This window comes from Hibiscus syriacus, unplaced genomic scaffold (assembly GCF_006381635.1).
Source record: "Hibiscus syriacus cultivar Baekdansim isolate YM2019G1 unplaced genomic scaffold, ASM638163v2 tig00109936_pilon, whole genome shotgun sequence".
Lineage (NCBI taxonomy): Eukaryota > Viridiplantae > Streptophyta > Magnoliopsida > Malvales > Malvaceae > Hibiscus > Hibiscus syriacus.
The window spans coordinates 102,058-122,437 of record NW_024062533.1 but is presented as its reverse complement, the minus strand read 5'-3'; the positions used below and the strand labels follow the sequence as shown (position 1 = coordinate 122,437).

Here is a 20,380-nt window from a genome sequence, read left to right as displayed (position 1 = left end):
AATTATTAAATATTTTATTTACTTAGAAAATAATTTTTTTCAAAATATCAAAAACTCCTAAAAGAAGACTATTTGTCAAAATACAGTTCAAAATATTAAACAATAAACAGAACCTACTGAACCGTCCACCCAAAAAAAAACCCGATCTCATTGGTTGGATTTTGTAGTGTATAGAAAAAGACCAAGAAAGATAATTTCACCTGGTAAAGATGTATAAAAATAACAGAGCATTCTACACACATCAGTCTCATGTCATGATTACCATACATCCATAATATTAATATAAACACGTGATGCCTAAATGTTCTCCAGTTGCAATGCATGCCATACCAGCAACATGCCAGATTAAGTCAAAGCATGCATGCATGCAACCCGAATTTGCCATAACCAACAATTAAGGCACCTCTTCCAGCTAATAGCTAACAAAATTCATAGAATTCTCTATGACAGAGTTGATGGAAGCTGGCAAGGAGAACTTAACCTGATTACTCGCACTTGATTGACTTATATGTGACGGACAAAGAATAGCGAGGCACGGAAACCCACTGTACCGAGCATGAGGAAGAATCCATAGCAGATGCAGGCCATGTAACCGAAGAAGAATGAGGTTTGCATAAATCCCGATATATCTGATCTTGCATAGTAATAATACAAGCAGTATTCATCAATAGATTTTCCTTTATAGAAAACATGAACTTGCCAACTATATAGCCAATTACTTTCGACAGTTCTTAAATTACTCGCAGTATTCATCAAAAGATATGTAGTAAAGCTCAATGTAGATCGCACTGAATGGAAGAAATCCAGCCATTGACATCTGAGGAATGGAACTCCAGTACCAAGGCAGTGGTGGAATCTCTCGAGGATACTTGGTGGTACGGCATGGAGCTTGGAACTCAGCCTTCCTATTTCTGCCAGCAATGCCGCCCTGAACAAGCAAAGGAGATGTCACTAATGTCCATATAAGGACTATTAATACCAGAAGGCAGTGCAGCGGTTGCACTGTATGCAATAGCAATCGTGTTATGGAAGCATAATGTGAGAAACAAGGGCCCGCAGAAAAGGCAGCCGGTTAATAACAGATTCCTAACCTGTCAATCCGATAAATCAAATAAACAAATTGTTGCACTTGCTTCAAAAGAAACACAGTAACATCTAATACTAGCAGACAAAATCCTTATAGACGTACCCAATTCTTTCCTTCAAGCTGAAAGAAGAAAGAAGTAGCTACGTATCCTGCAATTCCTGAAGTAAGTGCATAGATGACCACCAGGGCAGTAAACAGAGCACCTCGGTTGTATGGATAAAAGACACCAACCAATGCAAGCATAAAAATGAATACCATTCTGGTAGACATAAAAAGTTCACAAAGTGAATAGAATGAACTATCAATAATTGACATATAGACCATGATGAAATAAGTGTAGTTTCACAAATCAGAAAGAAACATAAACACAGAATAAATGGGATCCTTACAAGGCAAACAGTTGTGTTCCAGATCCAAGAGCAGCAGCAAACAAAGATTTGTACTTTGGGAACCGGAAGACATCTCCGTGAATATACTTCCATCCAGTCTCTTCTTGATCATAAGCTGCTGCTTCATCTTGACCATACCTTTCATGACAAATTAAATATTTACAGCAATCAAACCAAAATGGAAGGAGTAAAAATATGAGAATTTATAAACAAATATATCAACAGATCTCACTTAATGAAATCATTCTTCAAGACCCGCATGAGAATCGTTGCAAGGAAACCAGTTAACATGAGAACTGTCACGCAAGAGTTGATGATCGAAACCCAATGAATCTCCAAATGATGCGGCAAAGAAGAAGACATGGAGTACTTATCCATCCTCTTCTCAAAAGGAGTATCAGTTTCCTTCCATTTCACATTATACATAAACTCAGCTTCAACTTCCTTATCCTCAGTCAAATCTAAGAGAGAATGAGGATCCATCCTCGCACTAATCTCAATAACGCGATCCTTGTTACAAAGAACATTGAACTAGATATGCTTGTAAAGGAAATACTTGTACTCATTGGGATCAGTTTTTCCTTCCTTGTCAACTTTGCCAATAACCACCTTAGCTATCCACACTAAAGATTTTTAAAAATTCACTAATTTTTATCAACCTTCGAGGACAAGGTGTAATCTTACAACTCTCTCAAGAATTATACCTTAAATTCTTGATACATTCTTTAAAGAGAAAATTACAAATTTGCAAACTTAGAGAAACCTCACTAGTAAATTGTTTACACAATCAATAACAAATAAGAACATTTGACAAGTAAAACAAATAAGTATAAAGTGTAATTTGAAATCAAAAATGAATATTAAAGAATACTGACTTTGATTTTGGCTTAATGTAATTGCTTTTTATTTTCTCTTTGATCTCCTGTATTCACATATGACTTGGAATCGTGTTTTTATAGACATTCATTCAATTCTAGTCGTTTGGGTTGTTGTGGGAGTTAATAGAGCCGTTGAGATGAAATTTCTCGCAATAAATGTTGCCCAAAAGCCTTGAGTACATGTACTCGTACTTGGAGTATCGGTACTACTTGCATTAAATATAAAAAATCTAATTGTTGGGATAGGGGAGTATCAATACTCCAACTTGAGTATCGATATCGATATCGATACTAGTACAATATCGATACCAAAATAGGCTACTGTAATTTTTGTTTGCCAAAAAACATATAGGGACTATTTATTTTTAGGCCATTAGTATCGGTACCAGTATCGGTACCACATGAACAGTATTAGTACTATTCTTGCAGTATCGGTACTACAAGGTTAAAAATTAATTTTTGACTCGATTAAAATCTGAAACCCTTTGTAAAAATTTTTGAAAATTATTTATAGTATGACTTGAATTTTCAAATGAGTAAGGAGTAAAAATGGAGTTTTTGATATTAAAAAGAATTTTCATATTCGAACAGTTAAATCAAATATAAACTTAAAACCCAAATCGAAAATAATCTTAATTTTAAAAATATATATATATATATTATTTTTTGGTATATCAAAATATCAAAGAATTGTTCAAAAATCTCTCCATTTTTTATATAACAAAACCTTTGAAATTTTTTAATATTTTCTTGAAAATAAATACTCTCCCTTACTATAACATTTTCTCTCTTTTTATTAAATCAAAAAACTTAAACTAGATATAAATACATGCTTTGAAGATCAAATTTTCCAAAAAAAAAAATTAATTAACATAAATAATATCCTTAAACAATAAGCATAGTCATAATAAAAAATAATCATATCTCAAATATCAAATATCATAAACCATGATAATCGTCCAAATAGCATAAATATCCAAACTACAGCATCCAAAATGTAACCCCCTCAGACCGATACAGACAGCCCGATCCGATCTGGAGTGTCACATTAGGGCCACCGGAGCGACCCACCGAAAAAAATAGCGGAAAATTTAAAACTTTTCTTAAAACATGTAAACTCATAAAATCATTTATGAGTACAAAATAAAATTTATCAGTATTCGAAATAAAACAGATTTTCAGACTCATATATAAAACAAAATACAATTACATGCCCCCTAATCACATGTATCATACTCCGCGAACAATACCGAAAGAACTCCCTTTACTGAAGTCGATAAATGTACTGGTACAATTCTTTTAACCTGAAATGGTGAGTAATAGAGTGAGCTTCGGAAAGCTCAGTAATACAGAACTACCACATGATGCTACATGACATGCAGATAAATGGGAAACCATAATTTCCTTATTGAATCAGACGTATACCAGTGGCCGGAATAATATGGGGTTCCATTAGAAGTTCATCGAGTAAAAGCCACGAATATCTCAGTTCATAGGAAACATTCCATAGTATCACGTTTTTAGGAGATCGAATATGATGTCTAGTGTATTCCAATCAAAACTAGTGAAAAGATATAAATCTTTTTAAAATCATAGTGGAACCCTCCAACCAACTCAGTAATGTAGTTCCCCAGAACTGCGTTTGTAGGGCTTACCCTAAGCACACAGCAAAGGGAGCCAACCTAAGGATATACCTTGGGGCCTATGGGCCTACCCAAGGGTATCTTTAGGTCCGTAAGGCCAGCTAGATCAGGGTTGTGCCTCCATACTCCATAATCATATCCATATAAAAATCCAGTAGAAAACAATTTTAGCCATAAATCGTAATACCTGGACTGTTATCCAGTCATATGTCATAATCATAATAATGAAATAAACTGTATAACTGATTTCCACCTGTACACCATAAGTAGTTCCATGATTAACCCAAGGGAGTGCCTTGGGGCCTGAGAGCCTACCCAAGGATCACCTTAGGTCTGTAAGAAATTTTTAGCTTGATCAGAGCTGTATCTCCAGTCTACCCATATAATATCCCAATAAAACAGTTCCATAAGTAACCAATATATTTCATGGTCCATAAATCAATAACAATTCATAGTTTTCTATGAAAACCGTAACCAGTTATCACATACCATGTTGTCATGGTTCATAAACCAGTAAATCAATAATTTTATTAAAACTCATTTCAAAACATATAAAACAGTTGTGTAGTACATGTGGAACACACTAGAGTATCCAAGTATTTTCTAGAGGCATTTTATAATTATCAGTATGGATAACATGAAGCTTGTGCAATTTGATTGGATTACAGGAACAAGGTTCCATTGGAGAGGATTGATTACTAACCGATCTAATCCGACACTTAAAGTTGATACTTAGAATCCCACTATATTTTCATGTACATCAGGAAAGCGATCACGAATGTCTGAAGTGATTTGCTAACAAAGGAGGAATGAAGATTCAAGATATTTACAATCCATGTTGATCGATCAATTTATCGAACTATTCGAACTGAACAACTCTCAGAACTAATGCATGTCGACCCGTCAATTTATTGCCTTATCAGGCAGGGTATTCACTATTGAGTACTAAAAATTCTTATTCATAAATCATCTTCGTAATCATTACTAAATAGATCTTCCCATGGTCTTTATTTCATTTCCATATTTCAATGATATCAAGAAATACAGACGTACTTGATTAATGGTCCATGACCCATAAAGACAATTTATCATATAAGTTCAATAGTGTTCCTAGACTCATCCAAATCATTTATTTAATCATCAGTCATTGAGGTAACTTAATTCATTCAGCAATCAATTCTATCCCGGTTACTTCAGAGTTTTCTAGAGTAATTCAGATGTTTCTGAATTTCAGATACATATAGTATTTCCATTCAATTCAATTTAGTCATATAATAATGTCAATATGGTATTCGTGGTTGATTTATCTCACGAATACCCACTTCTTAGTACCGAATGCGCTCTAGAGTTGAGATGGGCCAATTGCTTCCATAATTGTCATCAATCCAAACTTGAGAAGACGAATACGCATTCAAGTGATATTTATGCCATTCAAGTATTAATATAACTTTAGGGTTAATCTACTCATTTAAATTATGTTCCATTATTTTTAAGGGTAGTACAACATCTATGTTTATTTGAATTCCTTAATTAACCCAAGACATTTACTTAGTCTAGGCCATAAAGGCATTTTGGGCATTTTGATGCTCAATATTTTCCATTCATTTCAAATCTTGAGGATATTCATTTATTCCTGGGCTTGGTGATATTCTTAAGTTATTTCCATTATAGGGGTATTTTGGTCATTTTGCAGATCCAATGCATTTCAATATGTCCCTTCCGTCTGATCTTATTATTTAATTCATACTTATCGTCTATTCCATTCCCTTCGAACAATTCTGACAGAAGAGCACCCTTGATAAATTTATTCTTCAAGTATTTACTCATAACTCGGAGATTTCCAAGTTAAAAGTCCTTTCAGATATTACTGACGAATTATCAGAAATTTTCCATACAAAAGTAGGATCTCAATAATTAAATCTGTAATTTATCTGTTTAAAATACAAATTCTCAGGTTACTTTCTCATTCAGCGTCAACTTGGACTATTTTTACCACTATAGGGCATTTTCGTAATTTCTTAACCAGAAAATTTCAGTATTAACTCTTAACAAAAATAACTATAATTTAGAGATCCTATGGTTAATCGTTTTCCCGAACATTTTTTTAATCTTGAAATGATTCCTTAACAGACTTCTAATATCTTGCATAAACCCTCTTAGGGTTAAAACCAATTATCCAAATTTCATAAGTAAAACTAGCATTTCTTATGCCCGTCAGTAGTTTCATCAGATCAATATATCTTTTCAGAGTTATCAATAAACTTCCAGGGACAATTCTTATCATTTTTCAACATAAGGGTATTTTCATAATTTTACCAAACTGGCGTTTTCTCAATTTTCCATCCAAGTACCTATAACATTTAATCCTTTGATGATATAAATTATAAGTTACAAAATCAGACTGATTCATTTATCACAAAATCACAAAACTTAGTTTAATACCAACTATCCTCTAATTTCTTATATTAGTCATCTGAACCATATTCTGTTACTGCATTTTTACCGTATTTGGATTGAGTGTAGAAACTAATTAACTACACAAATAAAACCAAACCTTATCTTATTCATGCATTTACCAATATCAACATATTCCATAAAGCATAAAGAGGTAGTAAAGTATTACCTTACATTTTCGAGCTATATTACTCGATTGTTTAAACCCCATACGATCGCCATCGAACTTGAATCCAATTAATTTTTCCCTCGCCATAAAGATAACTTATTAGAACTAATTAATAAATGAGGATCTTAATCATTAAAAAATCAAGGAATTAAGATTGAATGAATACTTAATTTATCAATTTTGGACTAAATTGAATTAGTATAAACTATTGACCTATATATATAAAAATATATTGAAATATGAGGAAAAGATCACATTCTTACCTTAAATGGAGGACTAAAGTTGAGATTTTCCCGCCTCCCCTCTAGAAACCCCCAAAACTACGTAGTGTCACCAACTAACTTCATTTCTCACATGCCAATTTCATTTCATTTCAAAGCTTGATTTCACCTACTAATATAGATTCAACAGCACCCTTATTGAACTTCATCACAACATCCTTCAAACATTTCCATCCACCAACATGAAATTCAACAGATGCTCAAAATATCCTGCAATTTCGCAAGCTCGTCCACGAACTCGCATGGTAATAAATCTGACCTTGTTGACGATAATTGTCCAAGCTTAATAAAAGTAGGACCGAGTTACAATCCACGCTCATTTAGCCATGAGGTTGTCTTCCTTCTCCTATTTTTCTGCTTATCCTCGGTGAAGCCCCCTGCATTTGCCCATTTGGCATTGTCCAATAGAACTCGTACACGTAAGGAAATAACAAAGGACCAAACATCTATAGTCTTTTGCAAGGTACTGTAATTTTCGTTAGCCCAACTGAAATTTTCATCCGAAGACATAACCTTTAACTCCTCTAATGGTGGAAGTTCTTTAGATACTCACGATATAGGCTTCTGTACAAGGGATGGACTGATGTTTCTCCTAACTATGCTAGCACCATTTATAACCTACTTTACACCATTTATCTTCCCCACTTTCCTAGTAGCAGGAGCCTTTCTTTTTACTACCTCACTCGCTGACACCATTTTAACAGCTCACCCATTGACTCCTACTTTTGGGACTGGTTCAGTTTGTTGCATTTTCACTTGAAACCTAAATGATTTATTTTCCATAGGAAGATTACGTATTTGCCTCTCCAACTTAGCAAACTGATTTGAAATCGAGCTCGAAAAACTGAGAGTACCTATAGTTCTTCCTTGGTTCACCACTTTAAAATTGTAAGAATAACCATTGTGCAATGCCAGTATTGCTGCCATTTAAGTGGAATCATAAGGTTACCTGCTCTTTTTTTTATGGATATTTTAGTTCCCTAGACAATGACTTCCATATTTGTTTTATTATATGAATGAAAATTGTTGTTGGGAAATGACAAAGCAAATAATTTCTTTAATTAATTTCTACCTTTGGTGGATACTGGCCGAAAATGAAAGCTGGAAGCAATGGGTTCCAAACAATGTCATTATCATTAATCTAATCCACCCAACAACTTGTCCACTTTTACCTACTCTATCCTCATCAATTTGTTTAATAATATAAAGATATGATAAAATAATTATTTTCCAACCAACTTCATATCATTTCACATATTTAAACTTAAAGAAATCTAACCCCATATTGGGGTATGACAATTCTCCCCTCCTTAAAAAGATTTCGTCCTAGAAATTCATTCATGTCACATAATTGCATAAATGAATCCTCCATCAGTTCTTTCATATCTTTAATTAGCTTTTTCAAAAGTACGGATCCTCCACTAATCCTTAACCAGCTGAGCATATATCTGTATCTTAACTTTTCCTCATTTCAATAAAAGAATCCGAAAAAAAATTCCTTGAGTGATCAATTTAGTCTTTGTCATGAGAATAGGCTCATAGAACAGTAGCATAGCCCAATTTCATTTCCGGAGTCGAGTTAGAGTTTCGCAAATGAGTAACTCTCACATGGCTCGTGAGGTACTTTACAGCGTTTAGACAGATGTTACTAGTATTCCTTTTTGTACAAGTATAGCCTTAACGGATAGAAACTTCGGTTTACTCGTTACAGATAGGGACTCAGCCCTGGAGTTCTGACTCAGAGAGGTATGATTGCAGTTTAGGGGCATGTACTGATCAAACATATTTTGACATTCGACCGACCAATCTATCTTGAAAATTTTTTACTCAAACCATAGCTCTGATACCACTAAATGTAACCCTCTTAGACCGATGCGGATAGTCTGATCCGATCTGGAGTGTCACATTAGGGCCACCGAAGCGACCCACTGAAAAAAATAGTGGAAAATTTAAAACTTTTCTTAAAACATGTAAACTCATAAAATCATTTATGAGTACAAAATAAAATTTATCAGTGTTCGAAATAAAATCGATTTTATCAGTATTCGAAATAAAATAGATTTTCAGACTCATATAAAACAAAATACAATTACATGCCCTCTAATCACATGTATCATACTCTACGAACAACACCGAAAGAACTCCCTTTACTGAAGTCGATAACTGCACTGGTACAATTCTTTTAACCTAAAATGGTGAGTAATAGAGTGAGCTTCAGAAAGCTCAGTAATACAGAACTACCAGATGATGCTACATGACATGCAGATAAATGGGAAACCATAATTTCCTTATTGAATCAGACGTATACCAGTGGGCAGAATAATCTGGGGTTCCATTAGAAGTTCATCGAGTAAAAGCCATGAATATCTCAGTTCATAGGAAACATTTCATAGTATCACATTTTTAGGAGATCGAATAGGATGTCTAGTGTGTTCCAATCAAAACTAGTGAAAAGATATAAATCTTTTTAAAATCATAGTGGAACCCGTCAACCAACTCAGTAATGCAGTTCCCCAGAACTGCGTCTGTAGGGCTTACCCTAAGCACACAGCAAAGAGAGCCAACCTAAGGATATACCTTGGGGCCCATGGGCCTACCCAAGGGTATCTTTAGGTCTGTAAGGCCAACTGGATCAGGGTTGTGCCTCCATACTCCAGAATCATATCCATATAAAAATCCAGTAGAAATCAGTTTTAGCCATAAATCGTAATACCTGGACCGTTATCCAGTCATATGTCATAATCATAATAATGAAATAAACCATATAACTGATTTCCACCTGTACACCATAAGTAGTTCCATGATTAACCCAAGGGAGTGCCTTGGGGCCTGAGAGCCTACCCAAGGATCACCTTAGGTCCGTAAGAAATTTCCATCTTGATCAGAGCTGTATCTCCAGTATACCCATATAATATCCCAATAAAACAGTTCCATAAGTAACCAGTATACTTCATGGTCCATAAATCAATAACAATTCATAGTTTTCGATGAAAACCATAACCAGTTATCACATACCATGTTGCCATGGTTCATAAACCAGTAAATTAATAATTTTGTTAAAACTCATTTCAAAACATATAAAACAGTTATGTAGTACATGTGGAACACACTAGAGTATCCAAGTATTTTTCAGAGGCATTTTATAGATATCAATATGGATAACATGAAGCTTGTGCAATTTGATCGAATTACAGGAACAAGGTATCATTGGAGATGATTGATTACTAATTGATCTAATCGGACACTTAAAGTTGATACTTAGAATCCCACTATATTTTTATGTGCATCAGGAAAGCGATCACGAATGTATGAAGTGATTTGCTAACAAAGGAGGAACGGAGATTCAAAATATTTACAATCCATGTTGATCGATCAATTTATCAAACTATTCGAACTGAACAACTCTCATAACTAATGCATGTCGACCCGTCAATTTATTGCCTTATCAGGGTATTCACTCTTGAGTACTAAAAATTCTTATTCATAAATCATCTTCGTAATCATTACTAAATAGATCTTCCCATGGTCTTTATTTCATTTCCATGTTTCAATAATATCAAGAAATACAGACGTACTTGATTAATGGTCCATGACCCATAAAGACAATTCATCAAATAAGTTCAATAGTGTTTCTAAACACATCCAAATCACTTATTTAATCATCAGTCATTGAGGTAACTTAATTCATTCAGCAATCAATTCTATCCCCGTTACTTCAGAGTTTTCTAGAGTAATTCAGATGTTTCTGAATTTCAAATACATATAGTATTTCCATTCAATTTAATTTAGTCATATAATAATGTTAATATGGTATTCGTGGTTGATTTGTCTCACGAATATCCACTTCTTAGTACCGAATACGCTCTAGAGTTGATCTGGGCCAATTACTTCCATAATTGTCATCAATCCAAACTTGAGAAGACGAACACGCATTCAAGTGATATTTATGCCATTCAAGTATTAACATAACTTTAGGGTTTATCTACTCACTTAAATTATGTTCCATTACTTTTAAGGGTAGTACAACACCTATGTTTATTTGAATTCCTTAATTAACCTAAGACATTTACTTAGTCTATGCCATAAAGGCATTTTGGTAATTTTGATGCTCAATATTTTTCCATTCATTTCAAATCTTGAGGATATTCATTTATTCATGGGCTTGGTGATATTCTTAAGTTATTTCCATTACAGGGGTATTTTGGTCATTTTATAGATCCAATGCATTTCAATATGTCCCTTCTGTCCGATCTTATTATTTAATTCAGACTTATCGTCTATTCCATTCCCTTCGAACAATTCTAATTGAAGAGCACCCTTGATAAATTTATTCTTCAAGTATTTACTCATAACTCGGAGATTTCCAAGTTAAAAGTCCTTTCAGATATTACTGACGAATTATCAAAAATTTTCCATACAAAAGCAGGATCTCAACAATTAAATCTGTAATTTATCTGTTTAAAATACAAATTCTCAGGTTACTTTCTCATTCAACGTCAACTTGGACTATTTTTACCACTCAATGGCATTTTCGTAATTTCTTAACCAGAAAATTTTGGTATTAACTCTTAACAAAAATAACTATAATTTAGAGATCCTATGGTTAATCGCTTTCCCGAACATTTTTTTAATCTTGAAATGATTCCTTAACAGACTTCTAGTATATTGCATAAAACCTCTTAGGGTTAAAACCGGTTATCCAAATTTCATAAGTAAAACTAGCATTTCTTATGTCCATCAGTAGTTTCATCAGATCAATATATCTTTTCAGAGTTATCAATCAACTTTCAGGGACAATTCTTGTCATTTTTCAACATAAGGTATTTTCATAATTTTACCAAACTGGCGTTTTCTCAATTTTCCATCCAAGTACCTATAACATTTAATCCTTTGATGATATAAATTATAAGTTACAAAATCAAACCGATTCATTTATCACAAAACTTAGTTTAATACCAACTATCCTCCAATTTCTTATATTAGTCATCTGAACCATATTTTGTTACTGCATTTTTACCGTATTCGGATCGAGTGTAGAAACTAATTAACTACACAAATAAAACCAAACCTTATATTATTCATGCATTTACCAATATCAACATATTTCATAAAGCATAAAGAGGTAGTAAAGTATTACCTTGCATTTTCGATCTACATTACTCGATTGTTTAAACCTCATCTGGTCGCCATCGAACTTGAATCCAATTAATTTTTCCCTCGCCATAAAGATAACTTATTAGAACTAATTAATAAATGAGGGTCTTAATTGTTAAAAAATCAAGGACTTAAGATTGAATGAATACTTAATTTATCAATTTTGGACTAAATTGAATTAGTATAAACTATTGAGCTATATATATAAAAATATATTGAAATGTGGGGAAAAGATCACATTCTTACCTTAAATGGAGGACTAAAGTTGAGATTTTCCCGCCTCCCCTCTAGAAACCCCCAAAATTACATAGTATCACCAACTAACTTCATCTCTCACATGTCAATTTCTTTTCATTTCAAAGCTTGATTTCACCCACTAATATAGATTCAACAGCACCCTTATTGAACTTCACCACAACATCCTTCAAACATTTCCATTCACCAACACAAAATCCAACAGATGCTCAAAATATCCTGCAATTTCGCAAGCTCGTCCACGAACTCGCATGGATATAAATCTGACCTTGTTGATGATAACTGTCCAAGCTTAATAAAAGTAGGACCGAGTTGCAATACACGCTCATTTAGCCATGAGGTTGTCTTCCTTCTCCTATTTTTCTGCTTATCCTCGGTGAAGCCCCCTGCATATGCCCATTTGGCATTATCCAATAGAACTCGTACATGTAAAGAAATAACAAAAGACCAAACATCTATAGTCCTTTGCAAGATACTGTAATTTTCGTTGGCCCAACTGAAATTTTCATCCGAAGACAGAACCTTTAACTCCTCTAATGGTGGAAGTTCTTTAGATACTCACGATATAGGCTTATGTACAAGGGATAGACTGATGTTTCTCCTAACTATGCTAGCACCATTTATAACCTACTTTACACCATTTACCTTCCACACTTTCCCAGTAGCAAGAGCCTTTCTTTTTACTACCTCACTCGCTGACACCATTTTAACAGCTCGCCCATTGACTCCTACTTTTGGGACTGGTTCAGTTTGTTGCATTTTCACTTGAAACCTGAATGATTTATCTGCCATAGGAAGATTACGTATTTGCCTCTCCGACTTAGCAAACTGATTTGAAATCGAGCTCGAAAAACTGAGAGTACCTATAGTTCTTCCTTGGTTCACCACTTCAAAATTGTAAGAATAACCATTGTGTGATGCCATTATTGCTGCCATTATTGCTGCCATTTAAGTGGAATCATAAGGTTACATGCTCTTTTTTTATGGATATTTTAGTTCCCTAGATAATGACTTCCATATTTTTTTTATTATCTGAATGAAAATTGTTGTTGGAAAATGACAAAGCAAATAATTTCTTTAATTGATTTCCAGCTTTGGTGGATACTGGCCGAAAATGAAAGCTGGAAGCAATGGGTTCCAGACAATTTCATTATCATTAATCTAATCCACCCAACAACTTGTCCACTTTTACCTACTCTATCCTCATCAATTTGTTTAATAATATAAAGATATGATAAAATAATTATTTATCAACCAACTTAATATCATTTCATATATTTAAACTTAAAGAAATCTAACCCCATATTGGGGTGTGACAATCCAAGTGCACATAAAATCAAAATCCAAAACCAAAGTATGAAAACCATCCAAAAACTTAAAATCATCCAAATATTCAAACCCGAAAAGATTAAAGTACGAAAAACAATAAAAGCATAAGTCTAACAAAGTCGCCAACAACATAAGTGCAGTCAAGAATCCGAGGGAAAAGGAGGAAGAGCGATATCTGAGGATGAGGTACGGAAAGACAAAAAGTCACAAGCAAGAGCCTTAACTCTACTCAACATCTTGTCGATCATATCCATCAAAGTGTTTAACCGAGCGTGATAGTCGTGTCTCAAGTCCATATACATCGACTATAAGGTACGCTGTTGGGATGATATTGTTGCGGAAGACGGCTATCGGATAGAGCAAAATTGCAACCGATAATTTGAGAAAATAATAATGAAAATAAAAAAGACACAAATTTTACGTGGAAAACCCCTAAATAATATAGGGTAAAAACCATGGGCAACGGTAGAAGAATTTCACTATGAGAAAATAGGAATTACAACTTCTCTCGATCGACCAAGGAGAAAACAATGATAATTCTCTCTTGATAAAAATGAGAAAATAACTCTCAAGAAACTCTCTAAATTCTCTCTAGTATTGGAAGAAAGCTAGAATGCTTTGGGATGGTTTTGAAGCTAAATGAGCTAGGGTATTTATAGTTGAAGCCTAAGGACTAATTTGTAAATACCCTAAAGTTTAGTGACTAAATTGAATTATCCCATTTTATATTTTCAACAAAAGGGGCCATGCACCTTTCGGTGCATTAATTTATGCACCTTTCGGTGCTAGTCAACAATCTCCCACTTGAAGATTTGATTGGAATAATCATATCTTCACATCATTCTTTCTACCTTGTAACTTCATGTTGCTTATGTCTCTGACAGGCCACAAGAGGATCGGCACCAGGTAAATTTATCAGCGTTGATCGGCTTTGTCATGAAAGCTGCTATATTGTCTTTGGTATGGATCTTCTTCATATCTATTGTTCCTTCTTCAACCTTTTCACGAATGAAATGGTACTGAACTCGTATGTGCTTTGTCCTTGAATGAAATGTTGGATTCCTTGCTAGATGCAAGGCGCTTTGACTGTCAAAAACAGATAGACATACTCTTGATTGTGCCCAAGCTCCTCCAATAGCATCTTCAACCAAATTGCTTCTTTACTGGCTTGTGTAGCTGCTACATATTCTGCTTCTATTATTGACGTAGCCACAACTGACTGCAATTTTGAAAACCAGCTTACAGCTCCACCAGTAATTTTGAACACATATCCTGTAGTAGATTTGCTTTTATCCAAATCCCCTGCATAGTCAGAATCTCCATACCCATTGATTAGTAAATTTGATCATCCATAATATAATGCAACATTTAAGGTCCCTTTGATGTATCTAAGGATCTTCTTTACTGTATTCCAATGCTCTTTGCCTGGATTCGCCATGTACCGGCCAACTAATCTCACTGCTTGTGTAATGTCTGGTATTGTGCATATCATAGCGAACATTAAACTTCCCACTGCTGATGCATACAGTACTCGAGACATCTCTATCCTCTCTTCATCACTTCTAGGACTCATACTGGAGGATAATTTGAAGTTAATAGGAAGAGGGTAGAAATTAGCTTACAATCTTGCATGTTGAATCTTGACAATATCTTTTTCAAGTAATTCTTTTGTGAATGCCAAATCTTCCTATTACTTCTGTGTCGGTGAATTTGCATCCCTAAAATCTTGTTTATTGATCCCAAGTCCTTCATTTCAAATTCCCTAGCCAGTTGTGCCTTCAATTCTTCAATATGATCTTTTACGGATAGCTCACACTATTTCACTATCGTGAATAGTTCTCTAGAACCTTCAAAGAATGGGTAATAACTTCTTACTTTCTTATGTTGGAGGATCTACCTTTTGGTGGCAACCACAAAGACAATAAGCAGATATTACACACTCTAATCTGGCTCAGATACCAATTGTTGCGGAAGACGACTATCGGATATAGCAAAATCGTAACTGATAATTTGAGAAAATAAAAATGAAAATAAAGAAGACACAAATTTTACGTGGAAAACCCCTAAATAATATAGGGTAAAAAACACAGGGAACGGTAGAAGAATTTCACTATGAGAAAATAGGAATTACAACTTCTCTCGATCGATCAAGGAGAAAACAATGATAATTCTCTCTTGATAAAAAAGAGAAAACAACTCTCAAGAAACTCTCTAAATTCTCTCTAGTATTGGAAGAAATCTAGAATGCTTTGGGATGGTTTTGAAGCTAAATGAGCTAGTGTATTTATAGTTGAAGCCTAATGACTGATTTGTAAATACCCTAAAGTTTAGTAACTAAATTGAATTATCCCATTTTACATTCAACAAAAGGGGCCATGCACCTTTCGGTGCATTAATTTATGCACCTTTTGGTGCTAGTCAACAGACATCTCCGGGACATGAGACTCAAACGCCAACTGTCAAGAAGCGATCTAAGAAAACTGAGTCCCCAAGGTAGAGAAGTGAGACTCAAAGGTACCAAACCGTAAATCCATCGCCCCTATAAAAGTCTGGAAGTAAGGAAGAATAACACTTGCATCCTCACCACCGACTCTAGGAGGATCGTCTAGAATGTAATTCATCGGATCATCGATATTGTGCATCACATCATTGTCTTAAGGCTGAGTTGCACCATAGGAAGAACCAGTTGTTTGCTTCCATTTTCTTTGCCAAGATGTGCCAATCTTCTCTCATTCCGGTTTCCTAAGAGAATTACGATCGATGTAGGACAAGGGTATAGCGGGATCTTGATCGACATTGATATCGACTTTAAAAAAGAAATGGCTAATGAGACAACCATAAACTAAGGTATCAAATTTCCTAGACTAAAAACTGTTTATGGTGTCAATGAGCTCACCAAAGACTATTTAGGGAAAATTAATTTGTTTGTTATTTTGAAAACAATGGATCCACCAAAAGTCAATAGAACGAAGGGAAGAGAACTTACCTCCGGATGGTCGAAACCACCAAGAGGTAATAAGATGTAAGAATTACTCATGAATATCTAAGGTATTGACATTATTAGCGACAACATAAGGGGAATCTACAGGTAAAGCCTTATTTTAGCCTCTATGGTCCTTTAACTTGTAATTTGACTCATTTCTTGCTTTTTTTGAGATTTGAACTTATTCAAACGAATACTGAGCCCTAAAGACGAGACTGGATACTAGTTATCAGAAACAATATTGAAGCATCATGTCTTAAGGTCTTAGTTATCAGAGCAAGCATTTAAGGATGGATCACTTACAGTATTAAATGGATTTGAGGAATTGTGTTCTCAGAAATTAATGTTATAAGCTTTCTTAATGATTTGTTTCAGTAGAGAAAAGACATCTAAAATACCTTCATACCGCATGAAAATGTTTCCAGGAGTCATAAGCCATCAGTTTTACTCAGTGATAACATGAATAAGACTGACTAGCTCCTTGGTTGCAATGATTTTGAAGATGTAACAAAGACATGTCAAACATTCTTTGCTGTTAACCTACTAGAAATTTTATAATCAACAGAGAATTGGGTTGTCTTAACAGGATATATAATTGAAGTTGCCAAGATGTGATCCTTGGTCACTAGAACTAAGATTCGATTGTGAATTCTTGATATTTTTATCTTGAAAAGGAAGTCTTTGCTCATTTTGATTTTCCCTAGTTGATGTAATGGTTGGTTGTTCTCTAGTTGATCATATTTGGTGATGTAATGGTTGGTTGTTCTCTAGTTGATCATATTTGAACTATTGGAGTAAAGAAAGTTTAATATCACTTACAACTCTTTGCTTTTTGTCATCTTCTACTGCGAATCTTGTCCATTCTTTTTTTATTTTTCTTATGTTTATAATAAAGCAAATACGGGTCCATAGCTCTTATTGTTACTTTTTACGTCTACCCAATTAAACAACTTTTGTGGCCGAGGAACCATAGTGAATCTGTTTTTTTTTTTCTGCTTCAGAACATTCATGGGGCTATCTGATTCTTCTGTACATCTTTGTTCAAGTATCACGTTGCATAGCTGTTGGAGCATTATATCCATTTTTAGGATATTTTGGATATGGTTTGGATTTGAAGGAAGCCACCATCCTAATATGGTCAGGTCTCCGAGGGGCTGTTGCATTATCACTTTCTCTATCTGTTAAGGCAAGTTTGCATGGATCAACTCCTACATGTTTACATATTTTTGATATGGTTAGACATATTTTGAGATCCGCCAATTGGGAGACGGATGGGTTGGCTAAAGTAGGAATAGGGTGATTCTTGTGTTTTCGAGTCTGGGTGATTATGTTAGGTTCTGGGTGTTATGCTGGTTGTTTTAAGTGTGGGTTTGCATGTTTTTGATCAGTTTTGGGTTGAGGTATATTCTTACTGTTATTGTTTGTATTGTATTGGTATTGTACTTAGTATTATATCAATAAAATTTTGAGTCACTCTTTTCCTCCTTTCAATGTTCATTAAGCTACTTCCGTTAAAATTATAAAAGTTATTTATATTTATTTTTATGAAAATATATTAATTATAAATAAATTATAAAAATTATAAGATTATATTTATAACATCAATAAATATATTAATTTTGTAAAAGTTATTTATAATTTATGATACAAAACTAAAAGATTAATGATTATACTAAAATTATTTACTTATATATAAAAAAAAATGGTTGTCCCTTTTTCCCATATATATGGGGTAAGGGGGAGGTAAGATAGTAGGCTAACCCCCCAACACCAGGTTGAGAGCAGTTTCCGTAAGAGACCTCCGAATTATGAAATGTCCTCCGTGGGACTCGATCCCACGACCTCAAGGTTAAGAACCTTGTGCTCTACTAACTGAACTGGATGGTCATTTCTATTTACTTATATATAAATTATAATTATATCCTTTTAATATTTTATAATTTATATTACTTTTATAAAATAAATGTAATTAATTTTAATCACAGTTTTGTCTAAATATTATTTTTGTCGATCATGTAAGTATGTAACTGCCTCAGCTGCCATTAAATATGTAGGCATGTCACACGAGCTTTCGTTAACGACAGTGACTGAAATGAAAACATTCCTTAAGTTCACCGACTCTAATGAAAGTTTTTTATTCCGGTGATCCAGATGTAAACACCCTAAAAGTTCAGTGACCATTAGTCTAGTTTACCCTAAGATTATTAAAATGTCTACCGTTAAAGAAAAATCTGGAAAAAGAAATGCGCTTTTCCTAAATGGTGCATCTGCCTATGTCTCTGACAATATCTATTTGCTTCATATTTACTTTGGTTGTAAGATCCCATTTTCTGCTTTGCATTTATATTTGCTTCTACAGAAGCTTATACTGGACTACACGAAGTATGAAATGTTGAACAAAGCATTTGAGGCTTTTGAAGACAGGCGATTTTCTCGATATATCATCGGTGAACAGTATATTTTTTGATCTAATATCGGTCAGATTATATTTTTCGATCTAACACCCTTAGCAGTAAAGCGCGTCCCCTGCACCGCGCTATACGATGATCTGTCATACACGTGGGTATAGCGCGGCCCCTGCAGCGCATTATACGTCACGTAGGGGTATAACGTGGGGCAGGTACCGCGACATACCTTTACTCCTAACATAATTTTATATAGCATTGGGTAGGTACCGCATTTTGTATAAATTTCCTCGCTATAAATATCATTCTCCGCCGGTTAAGTTTCTCACACCTCTCCTCTCAACTTAAAAATTAATACAACAATTCCGTCAACGAGTCAATAATTCTGGAAATCTTCTCATATTTTATTTAGAAGTTCGTACGATTTTTCGTTATAAGGTATTTTTTATTATATTTATTGTTTATTATGATTATTTGAAAATAATATTATACCAATTATTTTCAATTAATTTTTGTGTTTGTAAAATTGGAAAGCGGGAGCATACGTCGAAATAGTTTTGCGGTGCAGGTAATAATATTAAATTATATTATTTAATTTATTTACTTTGATGTGTAAAAATTTTATTGTGTTATATGTTCGTTCATATATAATTTATTAAATCAGGTTTGTTTCATTTATTTTTTTTTTTTGCAGATATAATAGTGCCGCACTTTTAAACTCAAATAATGGCACGACTTTCAGCTATTGTTTATTATGATGGTGAAATTCGAGAAGATGAAACCGGCGTTGTTTTCGTATCAAATGAGCGTGTTAAAATATCATTCAAGAGAAACATAACTCTTGAGGAGCTGATAATGAAGATTTCGATGAAGATTCATGTTGGAAGTAGTAGAAGAATGTCGTCGTTGCAGTACAGATTTCCAACATCATTGTTGTCATTAACTTATACAGCGTTCGAACTTTCGAACAATGATGATGTTCAAATGATGGTTGAAGCTCAAAGTAATTATTTAGACGCCGCTATTGAGATGTATGCATATATTTTGTTCAAGTGCGTGCTGTTCGGGGTCAATCTTTAAGCTCACACTATGGGCTGGCTGAACAAGTTGATCAAGTTGACATCCCGACTACAGTAATGTGTAATGATTTTAATGCCAGAATGGGGAGATATTCATCCGCAACTCCTTACGATATGTACCGAGGTGGGTCCACGAACAATCTGTATGGCAACACCGCGTTCAGTTCAAGGGGAAGGCATTCATCTGCAAATTTTTTTGACCATATGGAGATGCCATCGACGCAACCATCTGTGCAGTTTCCGTTTGACACGATGGCTTCAAGCTCCAGGGGGA

General features: G+C 34.2%; 1 pseudogene; it reads right to left on the bottom strand.

Moving 5' to 3' along the window:
- Nucleotides 1–351: 351 nt before the first annotated feature.
- On the bottom strand, nucleotides 352–13,258 carry LOC120210786 (annotated as a pseudogene).
- Between the last annotated feature and the right edge of the window lie 7,122 nt (nucleotides 13,259–20,380).